This window comes from Rhinichthys klamathensis, unplaced genomic scaffold (genome assembly GCF_029890125.1).
Source record: "Rhinichthys klamathensis goyatoka isolate OS25496 unplaced genomic scaffold, OSU_Roscu_1.1 h1tg000787l_1, whole genome shotgun sequence".
Lineage (NCBI taxonomy): Eukaryota > Metazoa > Chordata > Actinopteri > Cypriniformes > Leuciscidae > Rhinichthys > Rhinichthys klamathensis.
The window spans coordinates 283,269-299,048 of NW_026607184.1; positions in this window are offsets into that span (position 1 = coordinate 283,269).

Below are 15,780 nucleotides of genomic sequence, written 5' to 3' on the forward strand. Positions count from 1 at the left end.
TGCCTTTTCCCAACCCCACTTATAGTTGACGGATCAACGATGCGATTTCTTACTAATGTTGGAACTGCCTCACAAAGTTGTTGAACAGATTTTTGCAACGTCTGAACTTCATTACGAAGCGCATCCACCACCTCCGTCAGCGCATCTACCTTACTTTCTGCCGCGGAAATTTGTAAACCCCGCACTCGAGCATCAGGGATACTCGTACATTGTTCTAACCCTTGAATAAGTTCGAATTCACTTGCAATATTAATTGCTTCTTCTAGAATGATAGGTTTAACACTGCGTAATTGAATACGAATCTCCCCATTTCCCACATGCGCAATAAAATGATCTCTAGCCAATAAATCCTGTGTATCTGCACCTACTGAAGAATACGCCTTAGTCACCAACCTCCGCAGCGCATTACCAAACTCACGTAAAGTTTCGTTCGGCATGCGCTTGCGGGACGAGAAACCAACACGATTCCATTCTGCAGTTTCACATGGTTCAAAACATTTACCTAAAGCGTCTTTCAATAAAACATAGCTGCGTCTGGCTTCTAACGAAAGCCCACTATAAATATCTCGAGCACGTTCCGATAATAAAAGTGCCATAAATTTCAATTTCATTCCGTCATTCCAATTATTCACCACAGCTGCCATCTCAAACTGTTCCTTCCAATCAGACCATTCCCGACCTGTGCCGGTAAAGGTCTCCGGCATAAATACCGGACGTGCCATAGACACGTTTGATGATGCAGCTGTGGCTAAAACCTAAGATGCAGTTACAGTTGCTGAGGTAGATGGGGTCGCTGACACATCCCGGTGCCCATCTCTGCCCTCCATCGTCCGGCTGTTTTATTATTGTTAGGGATTAAATCCCACCGCTCCCACCAGTGTAACAACCGCACGGCGTTCGCGAGAGGCAGAGACCAGCACACTAGGATGGCAGTTAACACACTCTTTATTAATGGTTAAAACACAATGTCAGCTCATAAAACACATTACCCCCCTTGCTCAGTATTGATCCACGAGCAGACGAGCTCACGTCCTGGCGAGAAGGATACACAGGAAATCTCTGTTCAGTCCATTGGTCAGCAGGCAGACTCAAGAGGATCCAAGAGGTTCAGCAAAGAGGATACACAGGAGCCTTTCGGTTGCGTCTCTCGGCTGACAGTATCAGTTTCTCCAAACTCTCTATATTGCTTGCAATTATCACACCGATTAGGAGCTCTCCTAGCCGGAAGTTGCGTCCCTGACTATCTGGCACATTTACCCCCCACTGACTGTCTATCTTCACCGCCGGAGACACTAATCATCCCGAGCGGCCGTCTGGCGTTTCCCCACAAGTGAGAGCTCCCCCAAATCTCTCTCGAGCAGTACTCACAACATCCTTAAATAATCATCAACTCCTCCCACATCAGCTGTACCTTTTAAGTCAATTACACAACACTCATTCGTTTAGATTAAGAGGGGCGTGTACATTAATCCCAACTAAATTCCAATCATTTCCTTATTCATCACATTATTTATCGTTTTTACAGTGTTTACCACTCGTATATTGCACAGTATGTGGTATGAAGGTTTTTATTCGCGATGCTAACTAATCTAATGAACTAACGTTAAAGAACAAATGGAAATCATTGACTTATTGTCTTAGATTGTTTTAGTCATTCACTTCAATGTATTATGTACAAATGTGTCTTCAAATTGCTGATATAACTAATTAATAGCTGATTCCTGCTGTCATTGGCTTTTGTTATGAATAACACAAGTGGATAGGCGTTAACTATAACGTTAGTTTGGTCTGTTTTTGTTTATTTACTACAGGTAATTGGTATTTACTTCAAATACCATTTTAAAGCCCTTTACTGACCAATAAATATTATGTTGTGAATGGATTATCAGCTTTGTTCTTTTGTTTCCCCAGAACAACCACTGCATTTCTAAAATCATCTGAACATTTCAGAGGCAACATTGAATTACAGTAAGTTACCTGCACCACATGCAACTACTTTATTACTATGAACTTTTCTGTGTGAATTTGTTTTGTTTGACAGTGTACTTGTGTTTTTTTAATCAGTTATTCTCTGAAAATCTTCCTTGATGCTCTCAAATCTCATTCATGTTACTCAGAAAACTTTTCTGGTACATTTTTGGAGCTTAACAGAATATTTAACCATTTTTACATAAATTGTTGCATTGAATTGAACTAGACAAGTGTACATAAGAATGGTTTCATGAATGATTTACACAATTTTGTTCTGCTTGTCTCATGCAGTGAAATTGAATGATGACTAGGATTGCATTATGATTGCATTAGATCTGCTTTTGGGTTCCACAGACAGAAAGTCAAACAGGTTAGTAATATCACAAGGCTAAGGAAATTATTTTAAGTTCACAACTATCACTTCAATAACTTTGCTAATAGTAATTTTGGTTCTTTGCAGGGACCTCGGTAAGCTGAAATACAAGTTTGAACAAGAATAAAAAATCCTCCTGTAGACCTGAAAATCATTGAAGTGCCTACACAATCCACCAGAAAAGAGGAAAAACAAATGGAAAATTAAGCTGCTGCACCTTTTGACTTTTTTTTACTCCTGAAGTACCTCACATGTCCCTTGTGAAGATTTTATTATTGATTGCATTTTATGTTGCAGCGAGTAAAGGTGCGGTCACATTTGTGAAATTCGTGAAATTACACAGGCAAATAAGTCCATTGATCATTGTCAGCAGTGTAGCGACGTAATGTATGAAGCACAGCTAACACAGGAGTCACTTTCAAGCAGCTTTCTGTTGGTCAAATCCAGCCAATTCCAGTGACCAACTTGGTCCCATAGTGACATTTTTGACCACACATAAAATTGCTGATTGTGTGGATTCTTATTGAAATGACTGGAATTCACCAGTGAAAATTCAATGAACAACAGATAATTATACTGCACCTTAACTATCTATCTTGTTTCTAGTGAGAATACTCAACAACCATTTATGAGTCCTGTTGATTCAAGTCACACATTTAAGCTTTTCAAAAGCCATAGTGTTCATTACAGTCTCCAGTCTCACGGCATCACAGACTTCAATATTTTACGATTCAAAAGAGCTGAATAACTAACCATCTGAGATTTCGGTATAGAGATAAAAGTTAGGATCATCATTTTCAGGAATTTTACAGCACAGTGGCCCTCATTTATCAAAAGTGCGTACACCAAATTTCCAGCGTACACCTGGCGTACACCCAAACCCACGGTGACTTTGAGATTTATCAATATGGACGTTGGTGTACGGAACGCTCAAATCCTACGCCAGCTCAGGAGGTGGTGTACGCACGTTTTGTGTTAGTGCAGAAATGCGCAGAAAAACAATTCCTAACACCACAAAACGCACTGACAAACTAAAAGATATGATATATTATGACCAACAACAACAACATAGTAATTATAAACTTCAGTGTTTATTTTTGTGCAACATGGACTTCAATGTTTAATTTGTGTGACTTTACCAAAGCATTTGATTTGAAGCCATATGTATTCCTTCAGTTGCGAGCCTGTGCGCTTTACCCTGACGTTTCATGGTTAGGCCCGGCAGGTGCGCACGGACTGGGTTCGGTAATGAAAGGCTTTCAATGACCAAAAAATAATTCAGACTGACAAAATAATAAAAAATACATTCTTCTTCTTTTAAATAATAATAATAATAATACAAATAAATAATAATAACGACGTTCTTCTTCTAAATAACAACAAGCGTCATTAATAATAAAAATCATAATAATAAGAAGAATATTACAAATTGTCATGCAATTATTAATGTGAATGAATGGTACTCCACATCACATCATCATCGTCACTATTGTACACCCCAATACATGTGACGCGATTCGAAATTGAATGCTAATTGTTTCAAAAGACGTGCCGTAAAATATTGCATTGTGATAGGACATTTCGGCTCCACGTCAGAGAAGTTTCTCTTCTATGCCGTCTTCCGTGTGTACATGGCGTAAAATGAGGGCGTGGGGGAAGCGGAGACTTGAATATATAGGGGCGTGCTATTCTAATGACGATCGTTTTCAGCCGCGGGATTTATCAAGGGCAGGTATTGCGTACACCTGGATTTCAAAGGTACGCACAGCTTCATAAATCAGGCGGTGAGAGGAGTGTAAGCATAATCTAACGCCAACATATACGCCCGTTTCTACGCAAGAATGTTAAATGAGGGCCAATGAGTGTATATTAGCACCGTTTGATGTTTGTTTTTGGCATCTGATAGAGCTTTTGGATTTGGAAACAGTGACATCAGACTTAACAAGCTTAACACAACTCAACTTAAGTGAAGATGCACTTTTTTTCTTTTTCTTTTTTTTACACTGATTTATTACATGGAACATATGTGTTTCCATGCATTTTGTTGATATGTCTTTTCTTGTATAGCCTATTGTATATACACGGTTGATTATTCATGTTGCTTATGTATTATACTATTTGTTTGTGTATTCTATTCATTGATATTCATCTATTACTAGCTTCTTTTTTACCAAGTGCATGGAAGTGTATGTATTAAAATGGATCTAAAATATGTAATAAACAATTCTTATTTTGTATTTGGTTCAGTTTGTTTATTATAATAATAGAAGTTAATGGTAACCATAGTAACAACATGAAATAATAATAAATAAATAAAAATTGGTTCCTGAAGGCACCCAAAACGGTTCTACACAGTGCCTAATATAGGAGTTCCTCAGGAAACCTGGGTGGTTCCTCAGAGAACCACCCCTTTTAAAAGGGTTCCTAGAGGATCTACAGACGGTTCCGCCGGTGTGGCAAAGTGAAGAACCCCAAAAGGTTCCTCCAGGCACCTTTTCTTTTCACAGTGGTGAGAACAGGGAACAAGACACTGCGTCTCCTTGCCATGCCTCGGGGCCTGCCCACTAAACAGTCCCTGAAGAAGATAAGATGATTTGTCATGTTTGCAGGGCGGCCTTATATACTCCCAGGTCGCACGTTAATCATTCATGTTAATGATTCACGGGCTGTCGCTGGTCAATGTGATTGCTGTGATTTGATAGTGATTTCAGACACCTGTCACGCCTGAGGCGTTCCCCTAGCGTCATTTGACCCAGTGTGAGTTCCCTTTTTAATTTAATTTAAAGCAAACAATACATTTAAAAGATATGGGTTACATGCATATTTTGCAATTAATATATATATATATATATATATATATATATATATATATACACTCACCTAAAGGATTATTAGGAACACCATACTAATACTGTGTTTGACCCCCTTTCGCCTTCAGAACTGCCTCAATTCTACGTGGCATTGATTCAACAAGGTGCTGAAAGCATTCTTTAGAAATGTTGGCCCATATTGATAGGATAGCATCTTGCAGTTGATGGAGATTTGTGGGATGCACATCCAGGGCACGAAGCTCCTGTTCCACCACATCCCAAAGATGCTCTATTGGGTTGAGATCTGGTGACTGTGGGGGCCATTTTAGTACAGTGAACTCATTGTCATGTTCAAGAAACCAATTTGAAATGATTCGAGCTTTGTGACATGGTGCATTATCCTGCTGGAAGTAGCTATCAGAGGATGGGTACATGGTGGCCATAAAGGGATGGACATGGTCAGAAACAATGCTCAGGTAGGCCGTGGCATTTAAACGATGCCCAATTGGCACTAAGGGGCTTAAAGTGTGCCAAGAAAACATCCCCCACACAATTACACCACCACCACCAGCCTGCACAGTGGTAACAAGGCATGATGGATCCATGTTCTCATTCTGTTTACGCCAAATTCTTACTCTACCATCTGAATGTCTCAACAGAAATCGAGACTCATCAGACCAGGCAACATTTTTCCAGTCTTCAACTGTCCAATTTTGGTGAGCTCTTGCAAATTGTAGCCTCTTTTTCCTATTTGTAGTGGAGATGAGTGGTACCCGGTGGGGTCTTCTGCTGTTGTAGCCCATCCGCCTCAAGGTTGTGCGTGTTGTGGCTTCACAAATGCTTTGCTGCATACCTCGGTTGTAACGAGTGGTTATTTCAGTCAAAGTTGCTCTTCTATCAGCTTGAATCAGTCGGCCCATTCTCCTCTGACCTCTAGCATCAACAAGGCATTTTCGCCCACAGGACTGCCCCATACTGGATGTTTTTCCCTTTTCACACCATTCTTTGTAAACCCTAGAAATGGTTGTGCGTGAAAATCCCAGTAACTGAGCAGATTGTGAAATACTCAGACCGGCCCGTCTGGCACCAACAACCATGCCACGCTCAAAATTGCTTAAATCACCTTTCTTTCCCATTCTGACATTCAGTTTGGAGTTGAGGAGATTGTCTTGACCAGGACCACACCCCTAAATGCATTGAAGCAACTGCCATGCGATTGGTTGATTAGATAATTGCATTAATGAGAAATTGAACAGGTGTTCCTAATAATTCTTTAGGTGAGTGTATATATATATATGCAAAAAGACAAGTCCTAAGAGATTTCTTTATCTTTTAATGCAGGCAGAAAATTGCACGCAGCAATGAAAACACACACACACACACAAACACGCACACACACAAAAATAAACACAGAGAGAGTGAGACTGGTGGAGTGAGGGGGAGGGGAAGGACAGACAGAGAGAGACAGAAAGTTTTAAACAAACAAAATAATATCCTAATTGTGACAGAAAGTAGACTTTGATTATGTTTAAAATATACATAAAAACGCAGTGTTTAATTAACTGAAATTACTGTACTTTAAAACACTGTTTAAAAGAAAAAAACACATTTATACATATCATAAAACACTAGATGGCACAATAGACCTATTTTTAATAGACTCTATCTGCCCCCCACACACACACAGACACCCCTGCCCCCTTCTCCTCCCGACACAGACACACACACAGAATGGCAGGGGCACTCCCTCTGTCTCCCTGAGAGAAAAAGAGAGAGACAAAATTCCAAGAAATCCACATTCAAACCACAATATCTGACTTTCTGTTGGTCACAGCTAATGACTATTTAATTAGAAAGTTGTTCGGCTTGATGATAACAATATATACGCAGAGTTTTGTAACTGTAGGTAAAACTAACTAAGTTATAACACACTTTATGTGTCCTTTTTTAGTCATAAATTAATTTCCTCGCGACGGCCAAACCGGTTGAGATATCAAAAATCCGTCCGCAATGTAGCATCCTCAGTGTCTTGACTTCCAGCTGACCGAGTTTGGTGGCGATCGGAAGAATTCTCTAGAAGAATTATTATTTTAAAAATAAAAGCATGCATTTTCCAAACAACCCATAATAGCCGACTACCTGTTGGACTGGCGTAAAACTTAGAGCACGAAAGTTGTTCAAGCCGATGAGATCTATATGTGTACCGAGTTTCATATTATTGCATGCAAGCATGTTTGATTTATGGACAAGTGTTCGAATCCCATTCCAAGGGGCGCTGTCGAGCCCCCCTGCCACGCCCGGGTACCAGCTTCAGCCCGGCCCTAATGGCTGCGGGTTCTGAACTGTGTGCAAAGTTTCACATTTTACAAAGGCTTTACAGAGGTTTTACAAACTGGCGGAAAGCCACAGTAAAATTCAATGAGCATGAAAAGTCTAAACTTCATTGTAATGCCATTCAAAAAATATCTGCTCTACAAAACACCCCAGTTATCATTTATCTGATGCTGCCCGCCAAACTCAAGACACAGCTAGGCATGTTTTGGAGATAATGTTCAAGTCAGTGTCCTCCCTGGGAAAGAAGGGGGTGGCTTTTCAGGGTGACAGCACCCGTGATGGCATTTTGTATGAACTGATGCTTGAATATACCTACAACTTGCAGAGAGAGACAGTGCATTCAGAGGAGAGATAACTGGCTCTCGGACACAATCAAGAATGAAGTCATTCAACAGTATGCCTGCACTATTCAATGTGAGATTGTACCCTGTGCCATAAGTCCGTACTATGGAGTCCCAGCTGATGGTACCACAGACTCCAGTACAATCTCATTGAAGCTGCAGTATGTGGGCGAAGAAACTTGGATATTCACTCTGAATTCCTTGGTTTTACAGTGCTCCCGACAGCAGCAGAGAGACCCTGTTCAGGTCCCTCAAAGATGAATTTATCATACTGCACATCCCAATTGAGCATCTCCATGGATATTGTTTCGATGGAGCTTCTAACATGTCAGAACGGTTTTGGGTGTTCATGCATGGCTTAAAAAAACATGCCCAGATTCCCTCTTCGTCCCCTGTCCCAACCATTCACTTGACCTAGTTCTTTGTGTGGTGGGTCTCATCGCAGATTCAATAACTTTGTTCAGGGCGCAAATCCCAACGACCTCTAGGAGTCTATGTTTGGCTTCAAAGAGATAGTTACCTTACTGGCCATATGTCCAACAAGATGGTGCATAGGATCAATAGCTATCAAATGTGTGCGTAGTGCCTACAGAGAAATCATCAAAGCACTGGAGCAGCTTAAGGATGACAGAAGTGTGAGAGGAGAGACACGATCTAAGATCGTAGGCCTAACTCAAGCAAGCAATGAAAGCTAAAACATACTATGGCCTCCTCTGTTGTGAAGCAATATTCGAGTCATTGGAGTCGGTGGCAAGGAGTTTAAAGCATATTCAAAGCCAGCGAACTGAGCTCCCAGAAGAGATTTGATCAAGACAGTATAAAAACAGCATCTCTCAGAGAAAACGAGATTGCCTCAAAGCAGCTTTACTGAGATAAACATAATATAGTTTAAGGTAACATAGATTGGTTTGGTTTTATAGCGGTTCTTGAATAATGTTATTTTCCAGCTAAAGTTAGTTTTGATTGATTCACTTCCGGTGAAATGATAATTTGTTATTTCAATTAGGGGCCGCTAAGATGACACCGTTCTCTCTAAACAGAGAACGGTGCAGTTATGTTATCAACCAATTTGGATTTTTGGACCATTTTGCAAAAGACAAACAAGCAAATAAATAGACCTCATGAGGGAGCATCCCGGCCGGGACCCTGTTAAACAGTTCACACTTCAATCCCCCAATGTTCAAACCAAAACTACAGAGGGAGACAACCTATCCGCTCCGCCCCCTTTGGCGAGTCAAGCACTGGCTATAGGGCATTATTTGTTGTTATTACACGGCTCTGTGGGATACTTGATTCTGATTGGTCAATCGTGGCATCCAGCGGTTTATTATTCCCAGATAACAACCGCTGAAAAAAGATAACTCAGGCTCATCCGGGTTACTGATGTCAGCAGCGCTATACGCTTGCTAGGAACGTTTTTTTCTTCGTGGAAGTTTTGCATTTGGTGAGCTAATACATTTTTTAAATTCAGTCGAAACAAATATTTTGTGTACAGTTTTTTAATTATGCCATCCAGTATCGTTGACTCATTTTGTTTTGTACACTGTTGGATTATAAGATACAAACAGGTACGATTTTACCGTTTAATCGTTTAACCGTTTAATCTGAAATCAATGTCTCTTCTCTCCATAATTATTTTCTGTGGCGAAATGCTGTGTAATAGTGGTATGACTGTATCTCTTAAATGTCCGTCTTGTTTGAACTTGCCGCGCTAACAACTGCTTTCTCCGCGAAATCTTTGCGTTTAAAGACCTAATAAAATATTTCAACTCAGATCAATATTTCGTGTCTAATTATTTACTTATGTGGTAATTAAATTAGCCTACCTCCGCTTCGCGTCGGGGTCCTCATCACCCTGTCGTGGGTTTATTTTGAGAGAACAACCGGCTGGATGTACTATTATTTTAGCGATTTATATTCAAGTCTGGATTCCAGTCTCAGATTCTTCTGTCAGTGAAAATCTATGAGATTTTTTCCACTCTTTATGCACTAGTTTTTATTGTCTGCCTAATGAAAATCTTATATAGGCCTAATTGAAAGCCTGCACACTTTTCTTCAACAAGATCTGTTGAAGAATCTGATCTGTTTCAAATCTCTAACTTTTAAATCTTAAACATAAGATATAAAGCAAATTAGATGTAGACATGACCTGTCTGAGCGATGGCCACTATAGAATTCATTTTTCCTTAGTAAGGTCATAAAACACTTTCTGAAAGAGTGTGTGTTAATGATGTAGACACTTAAACAGACGGAGTAAGAGAGGATGTAATGATGTAAGCAGGACACAGTGTGTTTAACTCATTATTGTTCTAGAGTTCTCTGTGAATGTCATGGAAGATTCCCACTGCCAACTAAGTGAGTAAAACCTGATGATTCCCTAATATGATATTTAACACTTTCAGACATTTGAATGAATCTATCGCCCCCTGGATGACTAATGTTGTTACTGGCACAGTAGCAAAAACAATAGCATGCAAGCACACTTCTTAATGCACACTTTGGTCTGATTGTGCAAGATTTTTTAGTGCATGTAAAAGTCTTTGTAATCTTTTATCTTTTTTATTTATAGTGCAACTTGCTCTGCCTCTTAAATAACTCTCCTTTTTCACTGACATCACCAATCCAATCCCTCTTACTATGAAACGGCCACTTAAAATGATCAATCAAGCTATTTTTTTCTTGAGAATGTCCTTAGGAATACATCATATTACCCAAATTCATGTTCATGCATGTATAACGGGATCACACGCATGCAATTGTGTTGGCCAAACATTCGCATCTGTGTTTGCATTTTTTCTGACCTTTACCATAGACAAGATGTGATTTGTATTGTTTTGTGTAGTTGCTCAGAGCTGCTTTCTTTTGTTTTCCTACTGGGTTTTTTCTGCAATTATTGAAGACAATAGTGGATTTATGGATATGGAATTCTGGACTGGATGGATCCGTTATTGATGGGAATTATTAACTGCTTCAATGGGCCATAACTATTGCTACTAATGCTTTGTTGTTTTCCCGTTTCAGTAATTTGCAATGAAATTTTACATTAAGCCAGCGAGACCATGAGCCTATGAAAGGTCACAGGTTCTGTGTTATATTTCAGCCGGAATATATTAACAAGTTATCACAACTCTTGCACGAACATTTTCATAGCTTACATTCATTATCGAGTACAAATTAGATTAGTCATCATGGCTTGGGCGATATGGAGATTTGGCAGCATCACAGAAATGATGTCATAGATTGGAGAAGCCAGAAGGAAAGTTCTCATTTGTTTCAGACAAACAAGCAAACATAACCTTGCACTGGCCCGCTGATGTGTTCTTCTGGCAAGGACAGCTCACCCTCTCATGGGGAGTCATGGAAAAACCGTCTGGTGTTGTCATCCCACCCAGAGATTTTATTTAAACAAGAACACCCGCGCATACCTCCGTCTGAGGGTCCAAAAAACTCAGAATATTGTGAATGACCCACATTGGGACTCTCTCTCACAGCTGCTGCTGCACTGGAAATTGTGAACAAAGCCTGGCAATACATCATTCTTTGTTGTAAAGCTGCTGCTATGATAATGTTTATTTTAATATGATGATAAAATATGTTTATATCTCAATCGGGGCCCACTATGTCCCATAAATACCACTGATGTCAAAATAACTCTGCATGCATGTCACTCCTAAACTTTTAAATGCCCCATCGGTATGATGCCCTATTGCTCATGCTCTAACAATCCACCATGACATCCTTGCAATAAGCCAGAGCATCAATGTTCTTGCAACCAGCCAGAACACTCTAACGAACGCATAGCAACTTGTTAAAAATCAGCCGGAACACTCTAAAAAAGCCATTATAACACTCTGGTCATAAGCCAGAACACCTAGCAATGTTCTAGCAATTAAACATAACATCATATGAACCGCATAGCAACTAGGGATGTCAATTTCCCATAATCGATCATTGCTTAAATTAACGATTGATTAATCATGACTCTTTTATGAGGTTGAAGGAGAGATCCCAAATGCAGGCAATATGCAGACACTTAAGGTTTAATACGACACAAAACAGAAAACAAAATCCACGAGGGGGCAAAACAGGACTGGAGAAGAGTACACCTTGACTAAGACAAGATGACAAATTAAGACTCTGACTTGACAGGAAACAAACAGCAAAACAAACTCACAATTCTTATTAAACTGGAATCAGACGAAACACTCACAGAGATTAACACGCAATGTTTGACAATGTACCGACACAGGACAGAAAACATGAGGGGATTAAATAGGGAACACTAATGACGAGGACAGGTGAAACTGACTAGACAATAATGACAAGACGAGGGTAACAAGGGGGCGGAGTTACATAACGAGACAACAAGCACATGGCCCAAACAACAGACCATGTGCTTGTACACAAAACACGGGTCTGTCATGATCCTGCCACAAGACTAGGAAAAATCAAGGACATGATGGCAGAATCATGACACTCTTAACCTCTTAAATCCAAAGCGGGGGCGCTACTAAGTTTTTGGGGCCTATCATACAGCTGGTGCAATGCAGCGCCAGGCGCGACGCAAGTGTTTTTCTGCTAGTTTCAGCCCGACGCAGTTATCATTTTCACGTCCTGCGGCACGTTGTTTAAATAGCACATGCATTTGCACCCATCTGTGCGCCCATGGACTGCTGGTCTGAAAACGAGCTGTGTTCAGGCGCATTGTTCGCACGTTGCTATTTTGAGGCAACTAAAATAGACTGAGCCATTGACCAACTGAAACCTGGTCTGAAGCGCATTTTCAATGGTGCAATATTTTTTCTGTTATTTAAAGAGCGCGTTAGTAATGTGCACCTAAAAGGGGGGTCCACAACGTGCGTACACTTTGTGCCGTAGTAGATGGTCTGCTCTTTAACCTCGCGTTTCCTCAGCTAGAGAAGCGTTCAGTTTTTCCGCTTGCAAATTCTGCCATGTAAATAGCGAATCAGCCATGGTGCGAGCGCAACTGGCTTTTAAAAGGAATGAGAGACGAGACTCTTGGTTTATTGCATGTTACCCCTAAAACACACCCTTTACTCATTAAGAGAATAAGGACAACCCTTTTAGACCATGCGCCGGGTGCGCTAGACCACTTTTCCCGTCGTTAAACTAGCAAAAGTGGAAAAGTGTGCGCTTTAGACCATGTGCTTAGATCGTTAAAACAGGGCCCATCATGTTAATTAACCATCAATTGCTTAACCAACACAAACATTTCAGTGACTTAAAAAATATTTTTTTCACTAACCATGTATAAATGTTGTTTTCTCAAAACTACATGCTGTTTACATATTATTGAAGCACAGTATGTGCTGAATACAGTGTAGTCAGACTTTAGCCAATATAGAGAATATGGTCATCATCACTTAACAAGTGCTTTTAAATTTGCTGACATATTAGAAGTGCTCTATTTTCATAGCGTGAAAAAATAACTGCTTTACTTGAAAATATGATCTATAAAATCATCGTACATAACAGATAGACTTGTCATATATCGTTGAAAAGGTCTCAACTAGAATACAACAAGCATACTTGTTTCAGTTAGTGACCAAACTATTACAAGTATTTGTATGAGAAGGCGACGCCGACACACGCGTAAACAACATGATGCCTTTGCACCACATTTTTGTTTGTAAGTTTGCGAATCATTAGTAAACCATAGTAGATCACATATTTTTTTATGTCTCAAACCAGCCCAAGCACATCATAAGACAATGCGTAAATCACGGAGTGACATGACATGCTGCTTGGCTAAAGCTATATGAGTTCCGGGATCCGATAGTGTTTTCCAACATCATTTGAAAGTTCAACAAATGGAAACGGGGTCTTTGGTGTGGAGGATGTGTATAGTGGGTAGAGACGATGTTTAGAGACCAATCGGACACTATTTTATAGCTGGAGTGCGTTTGATCGTCCAATTCCTGGATCAACGTCTTTGTTACTCCAATCAACCAATCAGATTTTAGGGACAAGTTTATGGTTTATGTCAAGTTTATGCTTACAGCCAGGGTTAGGTGCTTCTACGTCAGTGTTATTCACCTATAATTTCTCTCTGATTTTAGGGTAAGTTATGGGCAGGGTTAGGTTTAGGGATAGGGATAGGATTGGGACAAAATTTTCGGACAGAATTAAAAAAAAAATGTATATGCATTTCAAAATATGTTGATCCAGGAACACGTTTTACTTGGCAAAATCATGGCGACCATATTATTACTTATTGTTTATTCTATGTACTTTTATTGTGGCATTTACACAAGTCGTTCTTATGTTTAGTAAAATCACTTGTTTGGAGGACCCTTAATTAATTATGTTTCAAAATAAACGGCTAACCTATACAATCCATTGCATGACTCGAAGATATTAATACACTTGGAATATGCAACCGCTCTCTTTATTGTTCTTTGTGTTTCTGCTGTATGTGTTTTGCACATAAGCCACACGCACCTCCAAACCAACACACTCTAATAATGACCTAGCATAATTGACTGTCGATAAGGTGTATCGATTAAATTGTCGACAATTAATTGATTGTAGATTAATTGTTAGCATCCCTAATAGCAACATGTTAAAAAAAACCAGCCATAACACACTATAGTAAGTTTCTAGCAATAAACCAGAACACCAGCAATGGGTAACACTTTAGAATACTGTATCTTACTTACTGCATAACTAATAAGGAATTATTGAAGAACTAGTAGGTAATTCTTCATTTACTACTTCTTCACTGCTGTTAACTACTAAGTAAGATGTGTTAACTAATCAGTATGTAATATAATTTTATGATTGTGTTAAGTAACAGTTAGTTAATCAATAACTAATGAATTCTGTCATACCTTCTGAAGAACTACCATTAATTATCTATTAATTAAGGTTCAAGAAAAATAACTATGAAGTAACTACTAATGAACAGTCATACACAGTAGTCACTACAATAATCCAGTTGTTTTTTTTAACATTGTAGTGGTGGATGCAGTACACAAATCAAGTACTTGAGTAAAAGTAAAGATACCCCAATAAAATATTACTCCAGTACAATTATAATTAGGCCATTTTCAAAATTACCTTAGTAAAAGTACAAAGGTAATTCATTTTTAAAGTACTTAAAAAGTAAAAAGCATATTATTATACTTAGTTCTTATACATTTTAAACTTATTTTGCACCATTCAAGTTCCGGCAAATATCACGGTAGCCTACATTTTACAGTGATTTGGTGATGCAAGAGCGCGGGCATTTGCATCCTCTTCTGGAGAGTTCTCAGCGCCGCCGATTTGGTGCATTTCTTCTGCGAAAAACAGGTTTGTGTACGTTTTATTTAATCTGTAAAATCATTACTGTGCTGTAAATCATTTTATTTTATGCAAGGCAACATACAAGGACACGATGTCAGTAAGCCTACCTAGCTGAGTCTGTCTTTTTTGCGTGATGGAAACGCCTGATCCCTTGCATAAAACAAATTATTTTATTCATAAATATAGTAAATCTATTTACATCAGATGTTAAATATGTTCTTAGAGCTGTGCACTGTTTGTTTATGGGCAGTGAAACGCAGGGCGGCGGTCTGAAGTTAAGCAGTTTCCCCGCCGAACACGAGCCCAGCTCCCGCAAGAGATCCAGCAACACTACCGTGGAGACGCGAGAACAGTTGATAACTTGAATTACTTTTATAGGTTTAACTTTTGATTATAAATGTTTGTTAAACAAGTTTAAATGTAGGCAGTATACATGTTAAAACAAAATATCATCTGAAATAAAGGAAGATATCATGTAGCTTAAACGAGTCATTGTCGTGTATTTTACAAAGGTGATTACGTTAATGGTGTTTTTTTTAACAGTAAGTTTTATTTGAGTCAGAAGTATGTGGTAATTCTTTATTAATTACTAATGGGTTCCCTATATTTTCACTTTAGAACACCATTTCAGGTTATCAGTTGC